General features: G+C 39.6%; 1 protein-coding gene and 1 long non-coding RNA gene across 7 annotated transcripts in view; one reads left to right on the forward strand and one right to left on the reverse strand.

The window, feature by feature from the left end:
- Positions 1–13,207, forward strand: part of LOC100647316 (complexin) — a 323,682-nt gene that overhangs the window by 51,530 nt on the left and 258,945 nt on the right. The window lies entirely within an intron of this gene.
- LOC110119914 overlaps positions 2,140–13,207 on the reverse strand; it is a 303,031-nt gene continuing 291,963 nt past the window's right edge. For 4 of the 6 annotated variants that reach the window (XR_007226605.1, XR_007226603.1, XR_002308435.2 and 1 more), the window contains one exon: positions 9,042–10,370. This is a non-coding gene — a long non-coding RNA (uncharacterized LOC110119914). Of the gene's footprint in view, positions 3,885–4,351; positions 4,847–9,041; positions 10,371–13,207 lie in introns of those variants that run through there. The other 2 variants (XR_007226599.1, XR_007226600.1) reach the window with 2 other exon arrangements.

Consider the following 13,207-nt stretch of genomic DNA (forward strand, 5'->3'; position numbering starts at 1 on the left):
TACGCTCGCCGATGAATGTGTTAACGCGCGCGCGACTTTATACGACCGCGATACGCGACTGATAATGAATGAAAAAATTATGTAACGCGCTCGCGAGGCAATATGGTGTTGTGGGAGGGAAGAAACGATGTGTAGATTACCGAAGAATGTCTTTTTGCCCAGCTAAGATAAATGAACTGTCTCCTTTCTACGGGGCAAAGTCACGAATCTATGAAAAATGATGCCTCTTGCCGGCTGCCTTAAATGAATTAGGTTCGTACGTGGAGAATCCACGCGTGTACGCGGACGATGAATTGCGAAAATCGCGATCAAACATCTCCATGTAATTTGTAACGTTACAAACTCCACGATGCGACCCAGTGGCAATTAATTGATCGGATTTGTGCCGTCAATAATCAGCCGGTCGAACCTATCGGGATTAAAAAAATGTTAATTCGACGTAACAAACTCGTTAATCATTGCCCGGTTGACAGCTATCGTATAAAGTGGGTCAAATTAAGATTTACTTCGTTTTGCTTGTTTTCCGCGGTATGATTCTCTGTAATCTACATTAATCGATGTTTATAGAAGTTTGACGAGAAAATCGATGATTTGGTCCTTCTTGTATTATCGGATTAATGGCGTAACAATTTTATAAGCCAATCATTAAACGGGCAAAGTTTTATAAACAAGTTTCAGAAAATACTTGTCGTTTGATTATTCTGTTTGACTTTAGAGTATATAAGAAGCTTATAAAAGTCTATAATCTATAATACGTAACTTGAAAATTCGTTAATATCATTACTTGGTAAACTAGTATGCAAAAGAGACTTAATCGCGTTAGGTCAGCTGTGTTCTTTCATAGGTTTGAACAAAATTTTATTGACGCCATTGTATTCTATATTCAATGTTATTCGAATATATTCTAAACACCTTTTTATTGATAAAATAAAAGAGCCAGGTTGGAAAAGAAAAATTCGACGATCACGATAGGTTTAATCGTTCTCAAGGAGAAGTAAGTTTCTTTCGCACGCGATCGTATTATAATCGTCGCTTTTCTTCCACATATTTTGTGGCCATTAGCTTATATTTAGGGAGCACGTTGACAGTCACGAGACGTCAGAATTACGCGCGAATGAAAATCACGAAATTCCCCTCTGCGAAAAATGGATATTTTTTTACTACCACAGATTGTAGAATGTGTTTGATTAAGTTTGAGGATCGTTGTGTTCCTCGTCACACTAATCTTCGACGGTTTTCTATTTATTAAAAATACATAACTAAAATTCTGTGATAGGAAAATTCTAAAAGAAACCTGAGAAAGCTACGAATTATGATAATTATTTGCACACTTCTATATTAACAAATTATTGTTACGGTCTAGAAGAGTTTCTATTTTAGTAAAATTAATATTTAATAGGATATCCTTTCTGTCAGATAACTTCGATATCCTGCATCGTTTAGAAAGGTAAAATCGTATAAATAATTGGGTCTATTGTGATTGTTTTATCAAAATTAAATCGACCAACGCCAGACCAGAAGCAACACTTATAAATAGCAATTTAGGGCAATCTCAGTTACTGAATTCTTAACCTGTACTGTTTATAATTAATTCGAAGAGACTTGGAGAAAACTGGGGAAGCTGGGATGTCGATATTCATTAATCAGTGCTCAGGTCCAATCGATATCGATGGCTCGTTGCACCCATCGAGTCACGGTTTAACTTTTTAACTTCTCCGAAGAAACGTGGACGTGCGCGAGACGTCACCGACACAACCAGAAACTTTCTTCCCGGTTAAAGTCATCTGCCATTCTCTTCTTTCTTTTCTCTTCATCTTTCCTCTCCCCCTCCCCCGTTTTTTTATTAATTCGGGACTCGAGCCCGAAACGATTAAAAAGTAATCCCGTATTCTACGAGTTCATCTTAGTTTTTCTTATCGTCGAACTTTCTCGGACGACGTTTGTCAAAGCAAAGGAGCGCCGCGATTCGGTCGATAAGAGGCTCGCAAACTCGACTAGATAGGGAAGGGGAGGAGGGAAAAATTTTGAGCTCATTACAGAAACTTCAAGTTTCTTCGTTTTCTGGGGCCGAACTTCTTAAGATACTGCTCTCCTCTCTTCCTCTTTGTGAACGGCAGCCACTTAAGCATTTATGTAAATTCTTTCCCCTATAGTTGGCTCTTTGATCCATTTCGTTCTCTCTCATCTGTCTGAAAAGGTGACCCAGATATTCTTCAAATCCCGCGACACTTTTGCCGATTAATTTTTTCCATGGTGCAAGTGGTCTCTCCTCCTCTACGGAGCAAAATGGAGCTGAAAGGAATTTTTCGAGTAACCGATGCGTGCAATCGTATCCTCATCGGCAAAGTGCATTCGTCGGAAACGTTCGGCGAAATTCGAAAGGCAGAGGCCAACTGGCTTTCCGTTCTTCGTCGAGTTTTTAAGGTGGAACCATGTCCGGCTAGTTATTTCGTCTTCCATTTTCTCTAATGGCCCGAAACTCGTTACTCATTGTCAGCGGCTGAAGTGGGTAAAGGGACCGCGGAAACTTTTCAAGAGCTGACCATCGGCGTTCCTTTAATTACACCGAGTTTCGAGCATGCTCCTCGTGCTCCATCGATCCCCAACGATCCGAAATTTTGATCACCTTTCAAACGTACGCCACGTTATCCACCGCTAATTTTCCCATCTGCCCACCGACGATTCTTCTCCGTGAATTCCATCGTCTCGGCCAACTTGCAGCCTCGGTTAAAGATCAACCAAGTTTCGCAACCATCGAGCCTGGCAATTATTTCCCGGAAAATTCCTGGCGTGTTTGCCCAGCAATCGCGTTCTCCTCAACATCGTCGTGCAGCATTTCGCGTACATTGGCTGGCTTATTAAGTTTTCATCGGATTCAACATGTTCGACCAAACTTCTTTTCGCCTCGAAATCTACACATCTTTTTCACGTTAGAGTGTTAGCCGCTATAACAATCTGTCACGGAGTAGTAGCGTAATTAACAGTTGTTTGTAGCAATAAACCGGTATTAATATAATAATATAATAAACTAATATTAACACAGTAAAAAAGGAGGGAAAGATTGCAAAATTCTCCTGGTTCCATGAAATCTACAGATTTAATCCAATGGTACGACCAAGCGAATACTCGTTTTTCCCCGACGTTGGTAAAATTTAGCAAATCGAAACTGCAGACGTGCATTCTATCGCCGAATTCTTGCTAAGGCGGAGCAAGACTTGGTCTGAACGCACCGTAAAGATTTATCGAATAGTTTTTGAAGTACATATTACGGAGAATCCGAGAACTTGGCTTATCAATATGGATGCGTTCAACTTCTTGCATAATGGAGAAACCATCCAACGTCTCTCTCGATGTGAACGATCATTAGAGTAGCAGACGTCCGAGAAGAGAGTCGATTAACTGGAATCTCAAGAGTCGACAAACTAATTGAAAGAATCCTTTCCGTTAGCCCTCTTCTGTCCTCTTCTTACAATTTTCCTGTTTCCTCTCTGTCGCTCGAAGTCATTCTTCTTTATCGTTTTCGTTTTCTACGGGAAAGTATCACTGATTTTTCCTCGTTGCTCGGTCGAAACCAAATAATCCCTGTGGATTATCTTCGCTGTTTAAAGATGGGAAGAGTTTCTCTGCCAATGTTGCTTCCGAGTAATTGTTTTACAAGATTTTCGACAGCCACTCTGATAGATCAATGATCTGCCTTGCCATGCGCTGCTCTTTCGCGCCGAATGCACTGCAGAACTAAGCTGATTGTTCTCGTCGTTGTGTCAGACACGTGTCAAGCGGCTGAAACTGAACGATTTGTACGGTTTTTCATTCGGGGCGTTTAACGGGCTGCGGAGGTCGCGTTTCGTTTAACAGACACACCCACAAGCGTAAGTATTGAAAGTCTGAAAACAAAGTGTAAAATATTATTAGGAAATTATTACAAGTTTTAAGAATCGTTATTTCGTTTCTATTAGATGCAATTAGATTCTATTAGACACCAAGCACATGCGAGACAATTTTTTACATCTTTTTGCTGTACAATTATTCAAAAGCAGCGTTATTTTAACGAGCAGCAACGAAAGAACCGAGACATTTCCGATCGTAATTAGCTGAGTAAACTGCATCTAAGTTCGTAGTTAGCACAAACAGCATGGTGCAGAAAATTCAGGCGAAGAAACTAAATCCTGTTATAACCTCCGTAACAGCACAAGCTCATGGAAGACCGAGTGGAATTAAGCTAATCATTATTGGCCGGCAAATATTTGGCAAACTGTCCATCTCGCTTCTATCCAGCATCTCTAATTTGCCTTCTACTAGAGCTTCTGTAATTGGGGTATAGTCTGACTAATTAGTAGCCAGGAGATGCTACCTGTGATCACTATTCTGGTGATCTTTCTCTCTCTCTCTCTCCCTTTCTCTCTCTCTCTCTCTCTCTCTCTTTCTCTTCAAACGAATCGCAAATATTATTTTAGAAACATCTTTTTCCATTGTTTGTCTGCCTTCAAGATGGATGTTGCCGGTTCTCTGGAATCGTTTTCGTGTGCGAAGCCACGAATCGTAGTTACATTGTGTACAAACGTGTGCGTTTCGAGAAAACACAAAGCCACTTCTGAAAACTGTTCAAACATCGCACTTTACTCGGTCTGGGAAAACTCGGTTTTATTCTGATTTCTTTACATACGTGTAGCTGGATCCCGATCACAGTCGCAACTTTATATTCTGCATAAATTCTTCGTCATCGTTTTCTCTTCCTTTTTTCCAAACTGTTTTGCTTTGTAACCTGTTTTCGTATCGGTGGGTAGAAAACAAACGCTCGGAGCAGGCGCGAACTTCTGTGCGATTTCGAAGAACAGATTTCCAAATTCTGCGAGACCAAAGAACGTTGTTATACGTTTCTGAATTTCATAATAGTAGATTACTTCTAAGTATAAAACGCAAATATATATATCTACGAATCGTTTAACAATTTGTACTAGAGATAGAAATGTGCAAAGCTAAACAGCTAGAATGGAAAATAGAGGCAGACTACGTATCGTGTTTTTTCAGCGGGCACTCAAAGATTTAACTTCGTTGTCTTCTCCATATCGTTTTCACTGAATCGTATTTTTTAATATTCAAAAATATCTCAAGTTTGAGGAAAATACGAAGGAATCGTTATCAGTACGCGTGACTCTCCGTTTCAATTTTATATATTATAATACTATTACTATATTAGTATACTATTTGAAACGTTAAAAGCCCTTTTATGAGTTGAGTAAAATGACAGTAATATCTCTTTTCATGAATATAAATATTCAGAAAGTGCAGCGCGGTACTACTTGTTTATATATTCGTGAAACATCAAAAGTCTTTTCGCCAGTTATTCGAAATAGTAACATCTCTTCTTAAGAATATAAAAATTCAAAAACTATAAAAAGGTTAATGATTCCAGGGAGCTCGATGAACCCCTTTTGCGTTATTTTAAATACCTATTTATTCCTATCTCTATACTGCCAACAATAACCAAAAAGAATAATTCTATACATTTTCTTTGCCTCTATGTTCATTTCGGTCTGCATTAAAGAACCAGAGGGATACTTTGGAACGAGTCGTCGTCGAGAACGTCAGGTGTTCCCACCATAAAGCGGCTTATCGGCTTGTTATTTATGCACAACCGTCCTTCTCACTGAAATCATTCATTTATTGTAACCGTGTACACGCGCGCACGAATATCGCTTCGTTACTCATCCTGTTCGAAACGTCGCGTTCTGCTTGCATCCCACGCGACAAAAGAAACGAGGAGGATCGCTTCCCCGCGTCGTCAGCCTGCTAAAACCGACGTAAACATCCATCGACGTTTTTCCTCGTTTCCGCGTCGCATCCGTTTCCCGTTGCTTTTCTATCTTCTCTCGCATACCCTGGTCACCCATTCCCTGTCTCTGGTATTTTTGTTGCCGTAAATTGCGAGTGTCTGGCGCGACGTTTGCTCCAGCATAAAGTGATATTTATGTATATATCCGTTCTATCCGTCGTCGCTTCCGGTTCCTGTTGTAGACGCGATTATGGCGAGGCGTTAAGACGACCAACGGTCGGCTAAAGAAATTAAAAGCAGCTGGACGCTGCAGCATTTAGGCTGCATTGTCCCGGGTCGTAAACGAGCACGTGAGTGTATTGCGCTCTGGCGGACCGTTCGCATTGTCGTATTCAGCTTTGTTCGAGAACGTCGTGCTCACGGACAGTGTCGTTTCTGCACTGGGTTAAAACTCGCGTTAACGTGCTGGCGGAAACTCGAGGCACAGGACAAACCTGTCGCGACGAACGACGCGGAGGTCCATGAAACTTATTGAGATATGTGTAATTTTGTGTACCACACTGGATTAGCCGCGTAGTAGTGACACATATATATGAGCATGTGCGTGCGCAACGTCCCGTAAAACAGAAGAATGCAGCTGTTCCGTACGCGTAGTAGAAAAGAAGATGCTGAGACAAAAGGAGTGCCGAGACGCGTGCAATCTACGTATCTATGAAAATCTTGTTAATCACATGTTAGAGAAATATGAAACTATTTTAATATCATTTCTACATGTAATGCGTGTGTTCCCATACATTTATTTCGGTGACTAAGATCCACAATTTTCAACAAAACTCCGAGGCCGTCCGGAAGGTTTCATTCGTTTTGCGAGGAAATAATAGACGCACAACGTTTTCTGTTTTATATTATTTTGTCGAATTACGTACGATTTTGTTCTGTTGAGACAGACACCGTGACATTTCACAGACTTGGTTTCACGTTTGTATGAAGGTGCATTATTGTAAAAAACGTTTGCGAAAGAAAGACACTTTCCAAACAACCTAATACTACTCGTCCTGTTTATGAGTAGGAGGTACCTAGTGATGTGTATGAGGAACGCGATAATTGGTTTAGATTGGCAAGGAAAGGATTAGAAAGAGAAATTTGGATTAGAAAGAAGTGAAAGGATCGGACAGTGAAAATTACTGATTCAAGATAGTAAAAATTTCCAGAAAGAAAATTGAATAAACAATTATTCATTGGCTGTGATGATATCTTGATAAATTCATTGTTGAAATTTGTGTACATATCAAGGTATGTTAGGGTAAAATAGTAGGTATAATGAGGTATATTAGGTAGGAAACTGGGTGAAAAAAGCTAGCAACACGAATGCCAAGATTGATTAATGGATGAACGATAAGTGTCAAATTTTAATGTATATTGTCCTCTTTAGAAAATCAGCTGAACAAATATTTACTGTTAATTGGTATTCTTAACAAATTAATAAAAGGCCAGTTCTTCTTATAAAATAAAAAAAAATTTGATCTTAAAGAGGCTAAACGTTTTAGTAATTTTGTAATTTTCCAGGTTTATTTCAATTCCTTTACGTTCGTAATGCTTAAAGGGATAACTGCCCTAACCAATCGTCGTTTTCCGGTCTCGAAATTTTAGAACTCGGTCTGTTTGCTTTTCAAATAATTTATCAGTTGCTCCGAGGCAAAGGGATAGTGTCAATGTAATAAATTTTATACAACTACGGTGCACTTTGTTGCAGGGGAAAGAGTTCCCGCGTTCGATTGGAATGAAACATTTTTCGACCTGACTTCTCTCGTGACGACCCGTAGCCCGAAATAAATTCGAAAGAGGAAATCGATGGTCGAAACGGAGAGCGCGCTGTGGCCGCAGTAAATGTTGACCCTATGCCTCAACTTTTCTAATAATACTGCGTTTCATCAAGTTTTCCCACCTATTTTCTCTCTCTCTCTCTCTCTCTCTCTCTCTTTACCATTTTTCCGAGCCAAATAACTTTCGATATTATTTTCGTTGAACTAATTTCGATGAGCTTCGTGATAGTTTGAAATGAGTCAGAGTTCTCATTACACAGTGAGCTAATGCACAGAGTAATGGTAGCGATTAGCAACTAACTACGATTTTAAATCCTTATTTTATTAGATTACTAACTTTCCTTGGGCATAGGAATGCATAAATTTTCATATTCGAGCATTTTATTAAGTTGTTAAGCGCGTCGTCTTATTAATATATAATTTTAACGCGTCCGTTATATTTCTAAGGAAAGGAGAATTTCATTCTGTTTTGTGAGTTTTTAAACATTGTCCAATATTTGTTTAAATGGACGGTCAGTTTTTGAAAACCAGTTAATAGAAAAATTGAATTCTCCTTTTAATTCAAACTGCCCAGAAAATTAAATTATTTCGGAAAACATCACAGGAAAATGTTAGCGTATCTGGGTTACCATTTAATTGCAAAATTAAAATTTAATAAATCCTCCACAATTCCAACTATGCTGATTTTAATCATTGCAAACATAGATATCATATAATTAATTTTTGACAGAAATAAAATGAAACGTAAAACGATCGTTAAGTTCTAAATAAAAGAATTGTTATATTGAAGAATTTCCAGCGCCAAGTATACTTATCTTTCCCACTTAATAGATTAATTATTTGCGACCCAGTAATAAAGAAGCGTAGAGCGTCAGGAATCTCGGACAAGCGATCTCAGCATCTAAGTAAATTAATAATCCGAGCTTAACAAAAATAGAGAACAAGCCAAAAAGAGCACTCTAATGATAAACAAAAAGGAAAATTTTATTATAACAGCGAAAGAGCTACCAGCAATGGAAACAGGAGACAGTATCATAAAAAGTATACGAAATCTGTGAAAACGTAACTTTAGACGAGATGGAGTTGAACTACAAAGTTGACAATGTGAAACGCGATACATACGAACTGTGCGCGACTAACTGGATGCTTTTTAGGAGGTCACTATGTCATGGAAGCAACCATACTCGCAAGTTTCCTCGTCATTGTCAATTTTTATCTTCCGTTGAAATAACTTTTGATCTTTATGACGCGTGCTCGTCGCCGCAACGCTTCCTCGCTTGATTTGTCTCTATCAACTGCGCAAATAATTGCGATGCCACGCGTTAATTCTGCACGAGTGTTATTCGAGTATTCGACTGAAAATAAAGGATGCATTACGATCCGTATCGTAAACCCGATAAACTCTAGCGTGTCGAGATACTCGAAACAGTAGCCGGACGTTTATCAGAGTGACGGGGTCTGGAACAATAGTCTTGTGTACATATAAATTAGCTCCATGTAAATTCGCTGGAGCGGCTTTTCATCGAGGGCGACAGTTATTTATCGGAGACACCTATGCTACACTCTCTGACCACCGAATTAGAACTACACGCGGAAATATCTTGTCTGATGTAAGAAGAAGAACGAGTATACGCATCGATTACGTCAGACGAATAGCAAATTGTTCTTGGTTGTTGTCGTTATTACTAAGTACCTTGACGATTATGCGTCTGTAGCAATTATTTATTCAATTTATTACTAATACATCGTATCAAAGAGAATCCAAGTTAATTCGTCTGCTAACTCATCATCGACTATACTATTCGGTTCGGATACAAAAACGCGGAATGTTTAGTAAAATGATGAGAACACAGAATATATGACACGGTAGTGTATATGAAGCAAATTGGAAAGAATGCGAGCTGTAATAAAAGAAAAAAGGAGGCAAAGTATTTAAACGCTTATCCTGTGAAACTTTTATGAATGTGTTGCATGTTTTTTTTATTATTATTTAACTTGTACTTTACAATTTGTCCAACTGGACATTTGGTAAATTTTTCTAATTTAATTGCTAAGTAACATGTGGATGGCTATCCCCAGGGGGATGATACCATCTTCGAGTTTGACTATTTTATTTCTTTAGTGAGGTCAGTGGCGCGTGTTGCATGTGTAACACGGAACTTTTTAAAATTCCATTACTACTGTAACTGTAAGGGATCGCTGTCGTTATCATATTGCCGACATTCGCAACCAACTTGAAATCCTGATTCAATGATCAGGACGGCCGAAGCATCCAACACACGTACTGCTATTCGTGCGTTTCAATTTCATAGATGCATCGGTATCCTTTATGCCAGGCGAATTGCAGGCCTTGCAAGTACGTATCCGCTTTTACGATACGCCGCGACTGCGTCGAAACGCAATTTCCCTGAAACTTCCTCCACCTCGATTGATGTAGACGCGTGAAACCCAGAGTTGTTTGTTTTCGGTCAGAATATGGCAGAGAAGAGCGAGAGCTGGCGGTTTCTATGTGTTTATACGCTTGGAACACGAGCGGTGGAGCGGGTTATCCTCGAAGAAGGTCTTCGGGTTGCAGTCTCCTGTCTCTCCCGGCGCTTCTCGGTTTTAGATTACAGTCTTGAGCGAGCGTCTCGTCTCTCGCTCGCAGCAGGAACAACCGGCGTATCTCGTGTTGCCTCCCCGAACGGAACCGCCATTTGCCGAATTATAAACAATACGTTGCAGGCTGCGTTTGACGGCCGACAGACAAATAGCTGTGCCGCAGCATGTGGGCCCTGGAATTAGAAATGAAAGGCAGAATGAGCGAAACGTGCAGGCGCCTGCACCGCGTTCACGGCGGACTCCGGCCATGGAGATGAAGTTTCTAATTACGGAATTACGGACTATATGACCACAGACCTTCCGACGAGACTTATTACCTTGGAAAATTATTATGAAACGAGTATATTTCGAGTTGCACCTATAAAAGGGACGGCGTAGATCAAAAGGTATGCTGTGTTGAAAATTATTCGAAACGCAAATAGGAATCGGCGGTTTATTTTATGTGCATGTGCCAACTGTTTGCTGGAAATTTGGCAATGCTCGTTGGTAGAATTTGACTGTGGCTATCCTTCCGGCGAGCTAGATATTTTAAATTGCTGTTCCACACTGACGCAATCCTTAAAATCCTTCAAATTTAATGGTCAATTACGAAAATCATATGACTTCGTCATATTTCTTGCCATTTCGTTCCATGCATGTTATAAACGATTTTATAGATCAGATGCAAATTTTGAGTAGATTTCTTGCAGTACTCCGTCTAATTCAATCTTTTCGACAGGATTTACTTAAAAAATCTATCCGAGCGTCAATACACGATTATTATAATTTACTGTATTACTGTCATTCTCTCAAATAGATCTAACAATATCTTTTTTTTTTTTTACACATATCGAATTGCTGATTGATCGATCGTTTTTTCGATACCTCGGATTACTCGTCGTGTTTCATATGAAACCAGCCGGTGTCCTAATATTTACGAACGGAGATATATATCGAGTTGTTGCAGTTTCGTTATTTTATGTAGGTTAACAGGGAGTTTGGAGAAGGAATGGCCGGAAATGGCCAGTTTTTCAGCGAGTCAGACCTGCACTGTTTACGTCGGGAAACTGGAAAAGCTCTGGCGAGCGGGGAGGCTCGATGGGGGAAGAGGATTTAAAGGATCGCGGCTGGAAGGGTCGTGCAAAGGATTCGCGCGCTCGATTGAACTCACAGTAGTCTCTTCATCTTTTCGTACACGCCTGTCTATTTATCTACTTCTTGGCCTCCTTCTTTGCATTCGAAGACCTTGTTATTTCTTTGAAATGGCTTGATATATGGGACGACTTAATATCGCGCGTCAGTTCATTCAGAAACGAATGCCTCTTGTCTGACTAATGCTCGAGCTTTTCCCTTCGCGCGATGCGCGCACTTGCCATTGTTCAAAATATTTCCGTGTTGCCGTAACTTCATACCTTTCGAGCTCGAGAGATACGCTGCAGAGAAATTCGGGTATTCGTATTAACGTTCGCGCTGTTCTATCTCTTTCGTTTATCTCTTACGTCGCTTTTTCCTCGGGAAATTGTGTTCTCGCTGCCTCTGTAAGTTTCAAAGTTTCGCGAGGTTTGTTTATATTTCCCTTTCGGTATTTTAACAGAATATTGTTATTAATACGAAGTGTTAGCTCAATGCTATGGTATATCCAACGAGTGAATATTTGTTCTCGTTTCGCAGCTTCGTTAAAATTTTTCATTTGCTACCATGAAGTGCCTGTTCCTTTCTTTTTCTCTCTCTTTTTTTTTTTTAAATAAAGAAGTTGATTTTAACGTAACGGTATTATATGTCCAATAAATAAGCGCTCCTGTTTCGTAGTTTTTATAGAATCTTCAATTTGCCACCTCAAAATGTGTGTCCCATTTTTTAACTAATAAAATTGCAATATTTTCATTTTAATTCCTGGTATTAAGAATCAGACAAGGCTAACGTTATGATATATCTATAACAGTTCAGATAGTAGACAAATAGTAGATGACAAAAGATACGAAAAAGTAGAGCGAATAAAAGTTGCACATTTTTTAAAGAGCTAAAGGAGAAAATTAGTTTAATTATTTATTTGATCTACAAAGTGTATCAGTCTCTGAAGTTTCTCTATAAGGTCTACGTATAAGTAGACACACATTAAACTTCCAATTTCTTATACACCATGAGATTATCGCCATTAATAAAGATCGTTAATGTATCTCTTTCCTCTTTATAATTAAGTTTTCAAACTTTCTAGAAGAGATAACAACCAGCAACCGGGCACTCGTGATTTTTTCTTTGCGTTTTCTCTATCTCCTCGACTTTTTCGTTGATTTCTTCTTGTAATACGGGGCAATGGAGTTCCGGCAAGCGACAGAACGTGTCCGCTGGAAAAGTAAGTTCGCCAGCGTCCGTTTGCCACTGTTCAGATAGCGGGAAATTGAATTTTCGTCCTTGACGCGCTAGCGCACGCGACAGAAGGTGACTGTGCCGGTCCTTGAACGTTTCCGACCCTTATCGCAGAGATGGCTCTCGGTGTTCGTTTCGAATCCGACCGCGATCTCCATCGATGATCGAGATGAACGAATCCTTGATCTAAGATTTCCGTTTCCGGTTTGATTTCCGGCCGAGGACGCTCTGGATATTTGATTAGCGGATGCCGCGTATTTTACACTTGAACGTCAAGCCACCGAGATCGATTCTCATTTTCCAAGCGTGTCGAAGCCGAAGCTTTCTACGTTTTCGATATTCAAATGAGACCGCAATGGAGTTTTCTTAATGCAGTGGAGGAAGATTGTCGACATCTTTCACGAGTTTAAAATACGAACATCCCGCGTATAATACGATACTTCCGCAACACGATTTCAACACGGCTACAGGATTGTGAAAAGAGTTTCCTTTATAAATATATAAACATCTTTTAGTATGTAAATATGTATATGGTAGTTTTAAGAAATGTTACGGTGTTTGGAAAATTCGTAGCGAGGGTTAAGAAAGATTTAACTAGAAGTAGACCGCTTGCCGTTCATAACTACACAAGTCATCTTTCATCCTTTTTGGTAGCGAACTTTTA

This window comes from Bombus terrestris, chromosome 15 (assembly GCF_910591885.1).
Source record: "Bombus terrestris chromosome 15, iyBomTerr1.2, whole genome shotgun sequence".
Lineage (NCBI taxonomy): Eukaryota > Metazoa > Arthropoda > Insecta > Hymenoptera > Apidae > Bombus > Bombus terrestris.